The sequence below is a fragment of the Gobius niger genome, assembly GCF_951799975.1.
Source record: "Gobius niger genome assembly, chromosome: 1".
NCBI lineage: Eukaryota > Metazoa > Chordata > Actinopteri > Gobiiformes > Gobiidae > Gobius > Gobius niger.
In genome coordinates this window covers 25,608,053-25,621,895 of record NC_136852.1, presented here as the reverse complement: position 1 = coordinate 25,621,895, position 13,843 = coordinate 25,608,053, and the positions used below count along the sequence as shown (strand labels likewise).

At 43.4% G+C, this 13,843-nt stretch overlaps 1 protein-coding gene across 7 annotated transcripts in view; it reads right to left on the bottom strand.

Annotated features, from left to right (window-relative positions):
- The window catches only part of fat3a (FAT atypical cadherin 3a), a 187,583-nt gene that overhangs the window by 87,603 nt on the left and 86,137 nt on the right, over window positions 1-13,843 (bottom strand). The gene's annotated exons all lie outside the window — the stretch shown is intronic.

The following is a 13,843-nucleotide window of genomic DNA, read 5'->3' as shown; positions in this document are numbered from 1 at the left end:
TGGCAGATTAAACATGGGCTTACATCATCCCAGTGCGGTCTCGGGACACTGACTATTGCCAGTCTTAGAAAAACCGAGGATGGTTAGAGAAGGAACAAAATAATTGTACAGCTCTGAAGCGGCCGAAGAGTAAGATCCCCAAAGAAAATAACTGTGCTGGAGAAAATGACTGGCCTCGCTGCTTTGACCCTATCATAACCCTATTCCTAAAATACACCGAACTCCGGGATGTTAACCAGATATGGGCTCGGCAACGGCTACGTTCGCATTGGGGTGGCTTCCCCCCCCCCCCCCATCCCCGAGTTGCTCTGAAAGCAGGCGGCCACAAAAATGCTGCCGCTGTTGGGTTTGGGACGGCGCCTGATCTGATAAATGCCATGTTGTGGTGAGGACCGTGCCACAGAAGGCTGAATTTTGAAGTGACTCGGCACTTTTTGACCACAGCGGACGCCGAGACGGGGGTAAAACTCGGCCTAAAGTCAGCGGTAATAACACGGTGCTCTGTTACATTCGCGTATATTGAAAAGTGCACAGTGTCGTGGAGAAGTTGGAGGCAACGGCGCGGCCTTGACAAACCGCCATAGACAATGCGGACTAATCTGAAGACTGCGTGTACAAAAGAGGAAGGCCAAATGCTGCGATACGTTAAGTGCAGTCAATGCAATTTAGAGAAATCCTCTGACCAAGGAAGGGGTGCGCTGTGACAGGGTGTTGAGCATGGATTTGTCTCAGCAGTCCGAGAGTTCAGTAAATAGGGAAAGTACAAGCACCAATATTTGGTAATACTTCCTTTGCAATGATTTAGCATCGTTCTGAAGATATTTGTTTTTCATCCGGTGCCCTTCCCTTTAGTTGAGACACAATCTAATGCTACTTGCCAGTTCTAGAAATAGATACAAAAAGTCCATTTCGAACCACAACACCAAACCTCTGCCTGTCAGCGCGTGTAGTCCCTAATAGTGTTTATAGTTGTATCGCTGGCTGGACAAATGCTGGGCTTAGGAGCTCATTAGGCCGTGCTCCTGTCACCGCGGTAGTAACACAGGCCGAAAGCCACAATAGCCCCAGGCAGCCCCTCGTGGAGAGCCTTGCTCCCTGATACACTCAGTATTTGTGGTGCGGCATGTCGGCTCACTCGCATTTCTGTGGCGTTGTTGGTGCGTCTCATGCGCAGTTTAGCCCCGAGGGTTGGTTTGAGGCCAGTGGCAGATGTACACTATGGGAATGCACGCTGAAATTATGTATATAAATACACATGGAGTGTAATAGAGATGCAGTTTGTCCTTGAAAGAGTGACAGGCATAAAATCAGGTTCACACACTTAACTACTACCACTTTTCACTTGCAGGCTTTGGAAAAACAAGTAATGGAACTATTGAATACTTCAGGTATCCAGTGCAAGTAATCCCAATCAAATTGAAATTGCACTTTGAGTGATTGTGATTAAAACTGCAGTTACATAAGCTGTACAATAATCTTTGCAAATAAGAAAAGTTCTCATTCGCTATTTGAACTGATTTCAGACTTTGACAGCTACCTGTTTACCGTAGCACAATTTTATTCCCAAGTGTCTGTACAAGAGGGCACTGTAGAAACCCGAGGCGTTTAACCAAGCAGAAAAAGAATATGCATGGATGGTTTGGCTACTGAAAAATAACCGCTGAATTTTGACAACCAAAAGTGAATCTAAGACATGCCTGGATGGATGCGAGGAAAAACTGTGGCTTGTATTTTTGACATTATTCTTGTGGTTTCGGTGGGTTTTGCCTGGGGCCGGCTTTGAGTAGTGGGTTCTGATGTTGAGCAGATTTTTGCAAATGTTCACATGACGCTGCACAAATCCGAGTGTTCACGGGACGACCTCCATCTGCGGCGCCGTGTCCCGCCCCGGGGCCAAACATGCTCCAAATCATGTTTTATTAAAGAACACACTCGTTTGAGCTCTATCTGATCGGCGGACCGCACGGGGACTGTGGTACTGTCTGCGCATGAATTCTCCTTCAGATGGCCAGATTTTTATTCAGTCAGTGGTTAGAGGACTCTTCAAAGGGTTTGTCCCTCTGTGCATGTTTTTTTTTCTTACTTTTGTTCAATGGGATAATACTTGTGCCAATTACTAAGCATGTTTTTTTACTCCAAAAAAGTGGCAAATTTAGGAAGAAACATTAGTGGTAAGAGAGTTACATTGGCCGATATGTAATAATAAAATCAAACTTCTGTCATGACGACACGTAAACAAGCAGCAACCTCCCTCTGTCTCAGTACAGCTGCACTATTTTGCTGGATATTTTTGTACCTGTTTGCCATGTTTTGTGTGGTGTTCATTTGGACCACATGAACGCCCGACTTCCACACCTGACTGCGGAAATCAGCGGATTTGTTCTTTTATCGTCTGATGTGAACTTTTTAGTTAAATACTGCAGCTTTTTTGAGTTTAGAGTTAGTTGTCGTCATCCTCGTAGTAACAAAATTGCGAATGAAATGCCTGACATCAATGTTTGCAAAAAGTACATATACGTGATTTTTTTAAACGTTTAGCTTTTGAGATGCTAACACATTGGAATGATAACCTCAGCTAAACGCTAATCAATGATAAAAGACCGTTTTTATTTGATGAGATCAAAATCCCCACTTTCCCACATCAAAACCACGTAGACACAAACCAACTGAGGACAATGACATGACATCTCGGGAAAACGAGCACATGAATGCACCAATAATGGTCCTGAAGAAAGCAGCTTCTTAAAAGTAAGCAAACTAGCTAGTAAAACAACGCTAGCTTGTGAGCTAAAGACATCTGAGACCTACAAATGTCTTCTTCTGAAACACTGAAGAGGCACCTGCAGCAGTGGGGCGTCACAAGAGGCCCTACAGGAAACAAGGAAGGGACAAAGGAGAAGATGGTGAAAGACTGTGGTGGAGCAGAGGGAGCTGCGCAGGAGAGGAAGAAGGAGGTTAAGGAGCTGACCAGTGCGGGACACCACGCTTTGAAACAGTGCACCGTTTCAGAGGATCAGAAGAGCACTGAAGGCAGCCAGGCAGCCCGGTTTCAGGTCAGGTTGGCCCACAGTGACTCAGGACTAACACTTGAACACAATTTCAGTGTACGGTTGCACAATGACAAATAAGGCACTTACCTACTTACTTATTTGAGAGAGAGCTGAATACCCACAAGCCACAATCAAACAATTACTAATCCAATTATCTAAATGTGTTATTGTGATTAGGCGCAGATTCAATCACAGTCTTTTTAATTAGATGATGAGATGTTTACATGAGTTTGATCACTTTAGGAAATCAAAAGCGTTTGCCTGGAAAGAAAGTTGCTCGATGATTATAATAACGGCTTGTTAAAGTATTGTCTGTCAATTTGTGCCTCTGACCCCTTCGACCTCCATCAAGCACTCACTCCATCATGCACCGCACAGATTCATAGGCTGGGCAGGTAAAGTGTCTTGCCCGAGGACACAACATCTATAAGGACAGGATTTGAACCATTGACCTTAGGGTCCGTGGCCAAAGCCGTTTAGAGCCGACATATTCGATGATGATAGTTTTTTTTCTATGTGCTAACTCCAAGACTTCCCTTTGGTTTGTGGTTCCGAGTCCTGCCCACTGCGTCCCACTGAAAATAACCCCGCGCACAAGCTCCACCAAACTCCCCTTTGATTCCCTTAGAGCAGTCATTTGCTAAAACAGCTGCTGCTCGAGCAACGCAATCTGTGCTTTGGAGAATATCGAGCGTAGGACTGACCCACATTCAGAGCCGTCTGGGAGGACGCCTTCAAGCTGTGTGCTGTAAAACATAGTGCCATACAGTGCTTTGTATTTGTCTGGCTTTAGAAAAACAGCCACTGAAAGCCGAGGAAGTTTCAGCTACTTAGTGCTCATATGTTAACAACTCCCCAGACTCAACGTGCTCCACGGGAAACAGTGTTGTTCAATAGCACTTTGAAAGCAGTTTTTTCCCTCCACAGCTTTGGTGCAGTTGGCTCACACATTAGTATTGTTATTTGTGGCACTTCCAGATGACAGTCCAAATTTGAAACTTCCAACGCATCCAGTTTGTTTTATTCCCTCACAAATACTGAATTTACAAAGTCCATCTATAGAAATTAGCATGAATTGATTACACAATCTTTAAACAGTAAAATGTAATATGTTCCTTTAATTGCAAGTCAATACAGCCAAAGGTTTACAAATGATTTAGAGCCCACTAGGGGCCCTAATGGTCACTACACAGGACTTCCAGTGTTCGTCTGTACATCCAACACATGAAAAGAAATGGATTTTTAAATTAAATGTATGTATTTGTTTAAATATTGCACTTAATATTATATTTCTACAGTTATAGCTATTTCTCATTTCTAAATCTAGGAGTAAATGTGGCTCTGGATTATAAAGAACATCTAACAGGATAAAGCATTTTAAAGTTACTTTCCGTAGCACTAGGGAACACTATTTCCGAGTGAGCCGCAACATGAAAGCATTTAGATTGTGAGTGCATGCTTCACCAAAAACATGTCTGTTTGTGCAAACACAGATTGTTAAATGGTGCGACTAAACGCAGCCAACACTTAGTGAAGCAACAGAACGTGACTCTACTCTCCTTCAATTGCATAATTACCATGTTGTATCTTGAAGGAAAACACACGCCCCTCTATCTCGTGCTCTCTCATTCCCTATTCTGTCTCTTGCTTTCTCTTTTCATTCATCCACACACACAGGGACACTGAGTAAAAGAAACACTATCATTTTGCTGTGAGCAGCTCCGCTCACTGTCAGCCCTAAACTGTGTCTCATTAGCTTTTCATTAAGCCCTAATTGGCCTTGAGTTGTGGAGCACACAGCAGCCTGGACATACATCCTATGACCATGAGCAGGGTTGGTTTAGATCAGAACCACGGAACTGGAAGTGGACATTAAATCAGGAACCTTTTTGATTTGTGAACATTTGATTTGCATTGAAATGGAAGTAAATGTTTTACTTCTCTTGTAATAACCAATAGTAGATCATGATCAAGCAACACATGTTCAAATCAGCAAAGTACTGCTTCCAAATAACCCTCTGCCATTGAGTTATTAGTTCCTTTTCTTGCTCCAATCTGTATCCTGTGGATTTATGCATAATAGACACACCTACAGAGGTGTCCTTCACCTAGTCTGAGTATTTCTGTACTCAAACTACATTCAGACACAGATCCCACCAATTCCTTGGGGATCTCTTTCCACACACAGACGTTTGAAGTTTTGAAACGTATGTGAGCTTTATGAGGCACAGTTTTGCATTGATGTTCAGTAAGCTACTCCGGGCTTGAGTGGTATTCTTTACATCTTCCCAATCAATTTGACTGTATTCAATCTGACGCTTTATAAAAGACTATCCATGTGTGGTTTAGGATCAAAGCATCTCAAAAAACATTTGCTCAACCCGTTCAAACTTAGAACATAAGAAATCGTGTTGTGTTTTGGTTGCCTGTATCTCTCCTCTCACTGTGTTCTCAAAGTGTTGTTTGAGCACCTCTTCAGCCCAGCTCCTCCTCCTCTCTCTCCTACACTTTTCTCCCCCAGCTCTCAGCCTGTGATTATCTCAGCAGGACTCTAAACAGAGTCGGTCTCCTGTGCCGCTCAGTGGGATTTTGGCACAAGAGCCTCGTGGACTGACAAAACACCATTTGGACTCAAGAGGAGAGCCCACTGATGACACGGGCCAAGGAACAGGGCAACATGTGAGAAAAGGAGGTGCATGCTAAATCACGAGTCCATCAGGACAAATACATCTGCAATCAAGGAGGACTTTAGGGATTTAAACAAAGTGTTTAAATAGAAAGCAAACATTAAGAAGTGAGAGACTGGGCTGGTTAGGATTTTGAATTGGTGCCCTCTGCAGGCAGTAACTGGAATAACAATAAATAAACAGCAAGTTAGCAAATCGGCTGCGCCAGGAACCGTCTGGCAATGGATTATGGGCTTTAAAAATTGTATCGCCATTATCAGGTGGCCGACAATATGAGCTTCTTTTTAGGCTACGTTCAGACTGCCGGTGCTAATGCTCAATTCAGATGGTTGAAATAATCCGACTCTTTCGCAAGGTTGTTCATATTACTTTTAAATGCAGCCAGTATGTGATCTCCTGTCTGAACGGTGCACAGTAGTGGCTTCACTCATGCTTTTCCAATCGGCTCCCATCCACTTTAGCCCAAAATGATGGTATTTGTAGCGCATCGATGATTTGACGCTTGGATAAATGCAACCTGGGCATTCAGACAGAAGTCGCATTGCAGTACCACCACTGACTCTGTCATTAAACACTGATCAAATCTGAACAAATCTGTCCAAATTGGAACACTTGATACAGTGAAACCCAAGTGTCTGAACTAGTATGACAAGTTAAGCCCATTCTATCAAGACTTTAACGAAAAACTAGATGAAAACAAGGACTGCGACAGAACTAAACAAGGACTAAACAAGAAGACTGACTTACTGCCCCGTCCACCTGTCACATTTGACCCCGATCATCACAGAGGTCTGTCTGAAACCATTTGAAAAGTGAGAGCAACAAGAGGCCGGACTCCCGACCAATCGGGGCTCAGCGTGTCAACCCGGAGCTCCTCTTGACCAATCCGAGGCCGCCATCGGCCTCCGCTCAGACTGAAGTGGACTCATTGGTGTATTGTCATCTTTGTTCAGGGGCCTTTGTGCTCTCACTCCCACCTCCATTTGCAGCGACAATGCCTTTTCTCATCTGCAGAACCAGGTCAATTCCTTCTTTTTTTTTTTTTTAATCTCTATGTGGTGGGTCTATTCAGGGTTTCTAATAGCGTGAGATATAATTTTAATAATGGAAGGAATTGTCCTCAAGGTAGTTACAGTGGAAGTCCAGTCTTGTGAAAGGAGCTAATCATTTTTAATTATCAGTGGCCCTTTTCAGACCAAGCATAAAAAACAATATTCTTCTGGATATAATGTAAGAGTTTTCATCCTCGTTTTCATCTCATTTTTGTCACTTGTTTTTTCAAGAAGGTTATAGATTTGGGTAAAGCCAAACTGGATCAAATGTGCTCAGTTAGGGGTTAAGAGGTTAAAAACATAATGACAGAACAGTAAAAATCTATATTCAGTAACTCTTTACAATAACTACACCTTATATAGTCCTAATAAATCATGAACAAAGACTGAATTCAATATGAGCAAAGTGCAAAATGCTAAATCGGACTTTTACTGTCAGGCGAATAGTAAAAGCGACCAGGAAGGGTTGGTTTGAAAGGCATAGAGAAACCGGAGCCGCCTTCTATTCACCGTCCCATTCACTCAGTCAAAGCAAACCACCAACAGGGAACAGGGCAAGAGGCTGAACCACTTCAGACGCTTTTGAAAATGCAATATTGACCCAGCCCATTAACACGACACACTTGTTTCTGCATCGCTGTGGATCAAAACCCATGACTTTCGGTTTGAAACTGCACAATCAGCAGACATTTAGGTAAATAAAATGAAGAATGAAGAGGAAACTATCAGACCCCTGATATAAAGCCACCTCAAACACACTGCTGGTATTTCCTTGTCCTCTCTTTATTGTTTTCCTGTGTGTACACTCAACATCATTGTAGAGCCCTGCAGATTGACGGACGCCGTAGTGAGGTCTGACAGGTTTAGCACGAAAGCCATAGCGGGGCAGGACTTCTGGGATGGTCCACTCAAACGTGATTCAAATCCCGCTACAGTCCACTGCCCAGGCCGCCGTTTTCTATATTCAACACGTATCATCATCCTTAGACCGCATCAGCCAAACCAAACAGGAAGAGTAGCCCAGAACCGATGGCCATTTTTAAATTCGCTTTCGGGCTGAGGCAGCACTAAGGCCTGACCACTTTAGTGCGGCAAATGGGGATTCCCAAAAAAAAAAAAAAAAAAGAAACTGCTGAGACAAGACAGAGACTGCAGCGGAGTGTGAAGAAGAAGGGAGGGTCATGGAGATGGACTCAGCATAAAAGGAACAAAGTGGAGGAGTTTAAAATAGAGACACACTATCAGAGAACCAAACCAGGCCGGGTCGAGGGCGTGAGGAAGACCAGAAAGCAGTGAACTTAAATGGATTTGAAACCTTTGTTGCTATGGAACACTATGGAACACGCATGGACGACTGAAAGCCTTACACACAGCTACAGAATGGGCACAAACAAAGGGGCGCTTTCACCTTTCTGTGGGCCATTCACTTGCAAAGATTGTGATCAGTTACTTCATCATGTTGCTTCTGTATGCTAACCTGGCAGAATCTGACATTTCTAACAAAGAAAACCAACCTATCTAAACATATAGACACACTCTGGCTTCTGTTGCCAGAGGTCGACCGATCTGGGTTTTTCTAAGGCCGACGCCAATTTTGTGGGATTTTTATTGACCGATGCCGATAAACACGGCCAATACTTTTGGACGATTTTTCCAAATGTCTGTTTCCAAAGTCTATAATCCTGTGAGGACACAAATACTTGGCCAGTCCAGCAGTAGACTATTTTATTTTATTACTTTACGGGATTCAATCATAGTTTCTGTCCAAGCTTAGATTAGCGGCCGTTACCATTAGCACACTGTTGCTAGCATTAGCATACTGTTTTGCGCAGCGATCAAAATACAAGTGAGGTTAAAACTAGCTCAGCGATTGAATTCTCCAGGTTCTGTGACTTAAAATGTCCATAATGATTGAGGTTTAGTTGGTGAAACTTGTTTCTCTGTTCCCCCGAGGGCCTAGGAAATGGTGACTTAGCTCTTTCTTATGCAGGAAGTCTCTATCGTCTTCAGTCCAGGAGATATCGGCTTTTATCGACGTTACATCAGCTGATAGCCGATATTGTTCAATACTCAAATGTCGACCTCTAGTTGCCATCCTGTGACATTACCTTCAATTGGCTCTTTGTCACTGACAGCATTTCAACATTTAGCCATGGAACTTAGAAAATCATAGAAATGGTCTTTTCACTGGTCACAACACCTTCACTCGTCTTGGTTCAAATCGCCATCCATCCATTTTCTGCCGCTTTATCCCAAATGTGTGCAAGCCATTATTGGAGACTTTTATTTTGTCCATATAGAGAAACTTGTCCTTTGACCAATACTTCATTCCAGGCCTTGGAGCAACCCATCAGGAGCACAGGAGCCAAAGTGCCATGTTCCACACTAAATAGACCTTGGTCGCAGCACAGTGTGGATAGACCTTGTTCAGCTAGCACTTCAAACAACACATTTTGGGGATGAAACCAGCAACCTATAGGCAGCAGTGCTTGTGACTTAAATGCAAAGAAAAACGAAACACTAGCTCTAGATAAATCAGCGCAACACCAGAAAGCACAGAAATTCCTTTCTTATCGCCCCACATTTTCCGCAACACCACCACATCTTTTACACGTCTCCCACCTTCCACTCTGTTTTTCCATGTATCCAAGCCCGTGTGTGAATCTGGTCTTTAAACAGACAATAGCGGTGCTTAGTTTCCCTACATCTGCTAAAGCACTTACCTGCCTCTCGGAGCAGGGGGAAGGAGGAGGTGGGGGGGCAGGAGGGCAGAGGGGGGGGGGGGGGGGGGGGGGGTTGAGAGGGTGCGGCGGGATACAGTTACCAACGAATTCAACTCCTGTGTTTTTACTCCGAATGGGAATGATTTGTGACCGGGAGCGACTATTCATCTCGCGCCGGGAGAAAGCAAACAGATCTCTTCGCGGCGTTGTTAATGGAGGAACATGCAACGCCCGGCAGTGGACTTTCTAATCTCCGACGCACCGGGGGACTTGTGGTCGTGTTCTGCACTTGCGGTAAAATATAGAATAATGCAGAGTTGATTATAGGTGCCCCGACAAGAATGTTCCTGCGCCCCCTCCTGTAGCCCGCACGCTTCCTGATATTTCCTTTAAGAAAACTGGATGGACTCAACACGGGGTCAAACTTTAGAGCTCACCTTAAACATGAAGAAAAAGCTACAGTTGAGCTTAGGCGACACAAATCGATATTGGACAAACGAAATTGTCCTGTATGGAGACAAGATAGTTTTTTTTTTAATTTGTAAAACTTCTTCATCTCAGAAGTCCACACATTGCGTCTTCTAGTGTGCAGTCATTTCAGTCCTGCATCCCTTGGAAGAGTGGGTGGTTGGGTGGGGGAACTGCTTTTAATCTGTAAAGCAGTTTGTGTTTCAACCTTGTATGAAAAGCACTTTATAAATAAAGTTTTGATTGATTGACTTGCTCTTCCAGTCACAATTTTAGTCGTATCTCTTCAGACAAAGATGACCAGTCTCATCTAAATACCCCAATACCCTCTCAAAGCTAGCTCTCCCGGGCTGTAAGAAGTTTGGTTCCAGACTTTGCACTTTTCCCACCAGAAGTTGCCATAAAATTCAATGCCACATCCCGCAAATTTATAGCATGGCATTTTTAAATTAAGACAATTACTTCCTACACACCTTGGTCGACTACTTTAGGTCGTATTTCTACCGTTTGCTGCGCCCACAAGGACTTTATTAAGCCCCCAAATCATTATCCAACCTGGCAGCTACTTCGCCAACTATTACCGTCCGCCTTGATGTGGTCGCTCCGGTTTGAGCCCCGCGACCCCGTGACACGGTTCGCTCGGTACGTCCCGCAATTTAAGACCCTTTTGAGTGACGTTTATCGAATTTACGTAGAAGCCGCAATGCCCTCCGAAGCTTTCATGCTTTTTAACCCATCGCGCTAAAGTCTTGTTAAGCAGCTGTTTGTGCCATTGTTAAAATTGGGTTTGTAACGAGCTAAATGCAAGTCGGATACCGAGCTCATGTTCCTAGGCCCAGATCCAGTGTTGGGAATGGGGGGGGTGAGAGTCTGATTTTGTAATAAAGACATGGCAGAGCAGCAGCTGCAAACAATTACAGGAGAAGTGAGTGAATGGTACGGCAGCGATGATGACTTTTGCAGGTTTTTGGCTTTGAATTATTTAGAAAGAGCGAGTTAACAAATGTCTAAGTGGTTACAGGGAAGTGGGGAATAGAGCTTTGCGCACGAACATCAGGGGGTGAAGTGTTCACGATACAGCCAGTTGGTCCATCGGAAAACGCAATGTTCGGGCTTTGTCTTTTGTCTTGTTCATTGATATCTGCGCAATAGTCCAAGGTTGTGCAAGGTGGCAGAGCGGAGGAGGAGTGGGATTGATCCTTGTTTCTCTGAGAGGAATATGCGTATCCCAAGTGGTCTCTCCAGTTTTCTATCACCGTACATGACATGCATGTGGGAAAATCGCAACTGCTTCATCTTTAAAAACAATCTGAACAGTTAGACAAGAGCAACTTCGCAAAAGGGTGTGGTTCTCTACAGGGAATAGCTCAGCTTGCTTCTCAATTAAAATTAAAATAGGTAAAATAGGTCTTTCAACTGAGATCTCTCTGGTCTTGATCAAGACAAACTTCAGAAGTGCATTGGTTTGAAAGCAAGAGTACTAGTAGTGAAAGCAAGAGTACTAGTAGGGAAAGCAAGAGTACTAGTAGTGAAAGCAAGAGTACTAGTAGTGCACTGTTGGAATACTGTATTAGTTTATACACTGCAGAGCCGACACTGTCACCAGGATTTAACTATCTGTTCTGATCTGGGTCGCTGAGTTGGTGAGGTCGAGGATCAGAAACACTCTGTGCCCAAAGAATAAGATCAGCTGATGACCTGAACATCCTGAAAGACCAGGTTATTCCATCAATGGTCTTCTTCAAGTGTCTTCTTCCCTGATGGCGCAGGCATATTCCTAGACGCATTTGTGAAAGTGAATGTGAGCCCGAAGAATCCCGGCATTGTGAAAGAGTGGTTCAGGGAGCGTGAGACATCGGTTCCACACACGGATTGGCAAAATAGTCCAGATCTTGACCCCAGGAGAAGGCTTTTCACACTCTCCCATCTTCAGTGCTGGATTTTGGGGAATAATAAATGCAACACTGGATGGAAATCCCTCTTTTGATATTGTAGAAACTTATTGAGACGATGCCATAGCGAATGATGAAGCTAGATGTGTTCCAACGATATTTATTAGAGAAAATACAATTTTTTCTGTGCAATACATTTATCTTCTGTGTAATAAAACACTTTGCCACACTTTCTATGAACATTCTGAAGTGCCCTGTAGTTTTACATCGAAGCTAAGGTTTGAAAAAGTATCCATCCGGTCCGGGGAGCTTCCTCAGACCAGACGATCAACTTCTGAACAACCCAGTTAAAATACACTTCAAATGTGTTATTTTTGCTGTGTCACAGTATTTACAATGCCACAAGCTCCTAACTTATGCTTAATTCAGGATTTAGCTTGCTACACATCTTAGCATCTGTGCTTTTCTGTATAAGTTAACATAAAATACCACTAGTTATACAGACATATAGTATAACACGAGCAAGGGTTACACTTCTTCCTCTGTTGCTCCAGTTACCAGAGCAGAAGAGCAGAATATTACACTTTGGACATTGTTAAACCGGATCAGAGCAAGTTTGGTGATGACTTTAAAACTCAAAGAAAGGAAACAAATTCCATTATTAATATGTGCATAAGAGGGAGACAGACTAAATAAGCCACATCTGATATGATGAATGAATCAAAACACCACTCAGGTATGTTTTCGATGCAGATGTAATGATGTAAGTTGATTTTGCAATATATATATTCCCTATATTTGACTGTTATCTGCACTAAAAGCTGCTAAACTGTTTCCAACATTCTGCGCTTCTTAATGACTTCCTCTCCTCACCTCTGTCTTCATTCCAAAGCGGTAAAGGGCTTTCCCTTGGCCCTGTTTATGCTCACACACCTAGTCTCTTACGAACCACTTCAACATTAGAGAGGGTGCTCCTATCTCTCTCCTCTGCTCTCTGCGCTCAGGGATAAAATACTCACCGCTCGACCTTGAAGACGCCGGAGGAAGCCCTATCTGCGCCCGTCTGCAGGCTTCTGATCCCAACACTCATACATTTTAATGCACACGGCGCGGCGGTGTTCTCTGAGCGCTAATTTCACCAAAAGGAACAAAGTGCGATGCGGGAGATACTGTAGCCTTTTATCAAACCATAACATGTGGTTGTGTGTTTGAATATTGGCGAGGTCATATTCTCATTATGTGTCTAGTTTAGTTGTTCTAACTTCGACTGCAGGAGCGTCTGGAAACGTTCTGGAACCCTCCTCGCAACAAATCTTGTCAAGCTGTTTTTGAATGGTCCAATCGTGGATGAATCGTCACCTCATTTTTCCAACCCATCAACCTGTAGATTCTGTTTTCCATGTCTGAGTGTGGTTTTGATTTGTCCCCTCACAATCATCTCTTCATACTGAGACAAACCCATGCATATTTCTAATTAAACTTTACCCATCAATGTTGGATCTCAGGGGGTAAGAGAAGGTAACTTTTTGCAAAAAATGGAGAAAAAAAAGTTCATTTCGAAGGCTACAATTGAGATAAAAAGTAATTTCCCTGGTGGATTACTAAAGTTTAATTTAAATAAGGTTTGTGTCAGTCTTATATTGACCCTGGCTTTGTCTTGCATTTGCCACACTGGACATGCAGCACTTTGTCAGATTTCTGATACAAGAAGCAAGTGAACATTTCTCCTTAAATGAAAAGCAGGTTAAGACTGGGAAGTACAGATTGTGATCAATGGAAGACTAGTTTAGACTTAAGACCATCTTCGTAGCTCATGTGGGGTATTTGAGGCATGCAGTGGTCAGTATCTATCAATAGAATCCTGCACGGCAACATCATGCCAGTTATGTCCAGCTTCCTGTGCTCATAACTATTTCCTGCCCTTATTCCTATGCGAGCTATTTATTGCTGAAATAAATATAACACCACAAC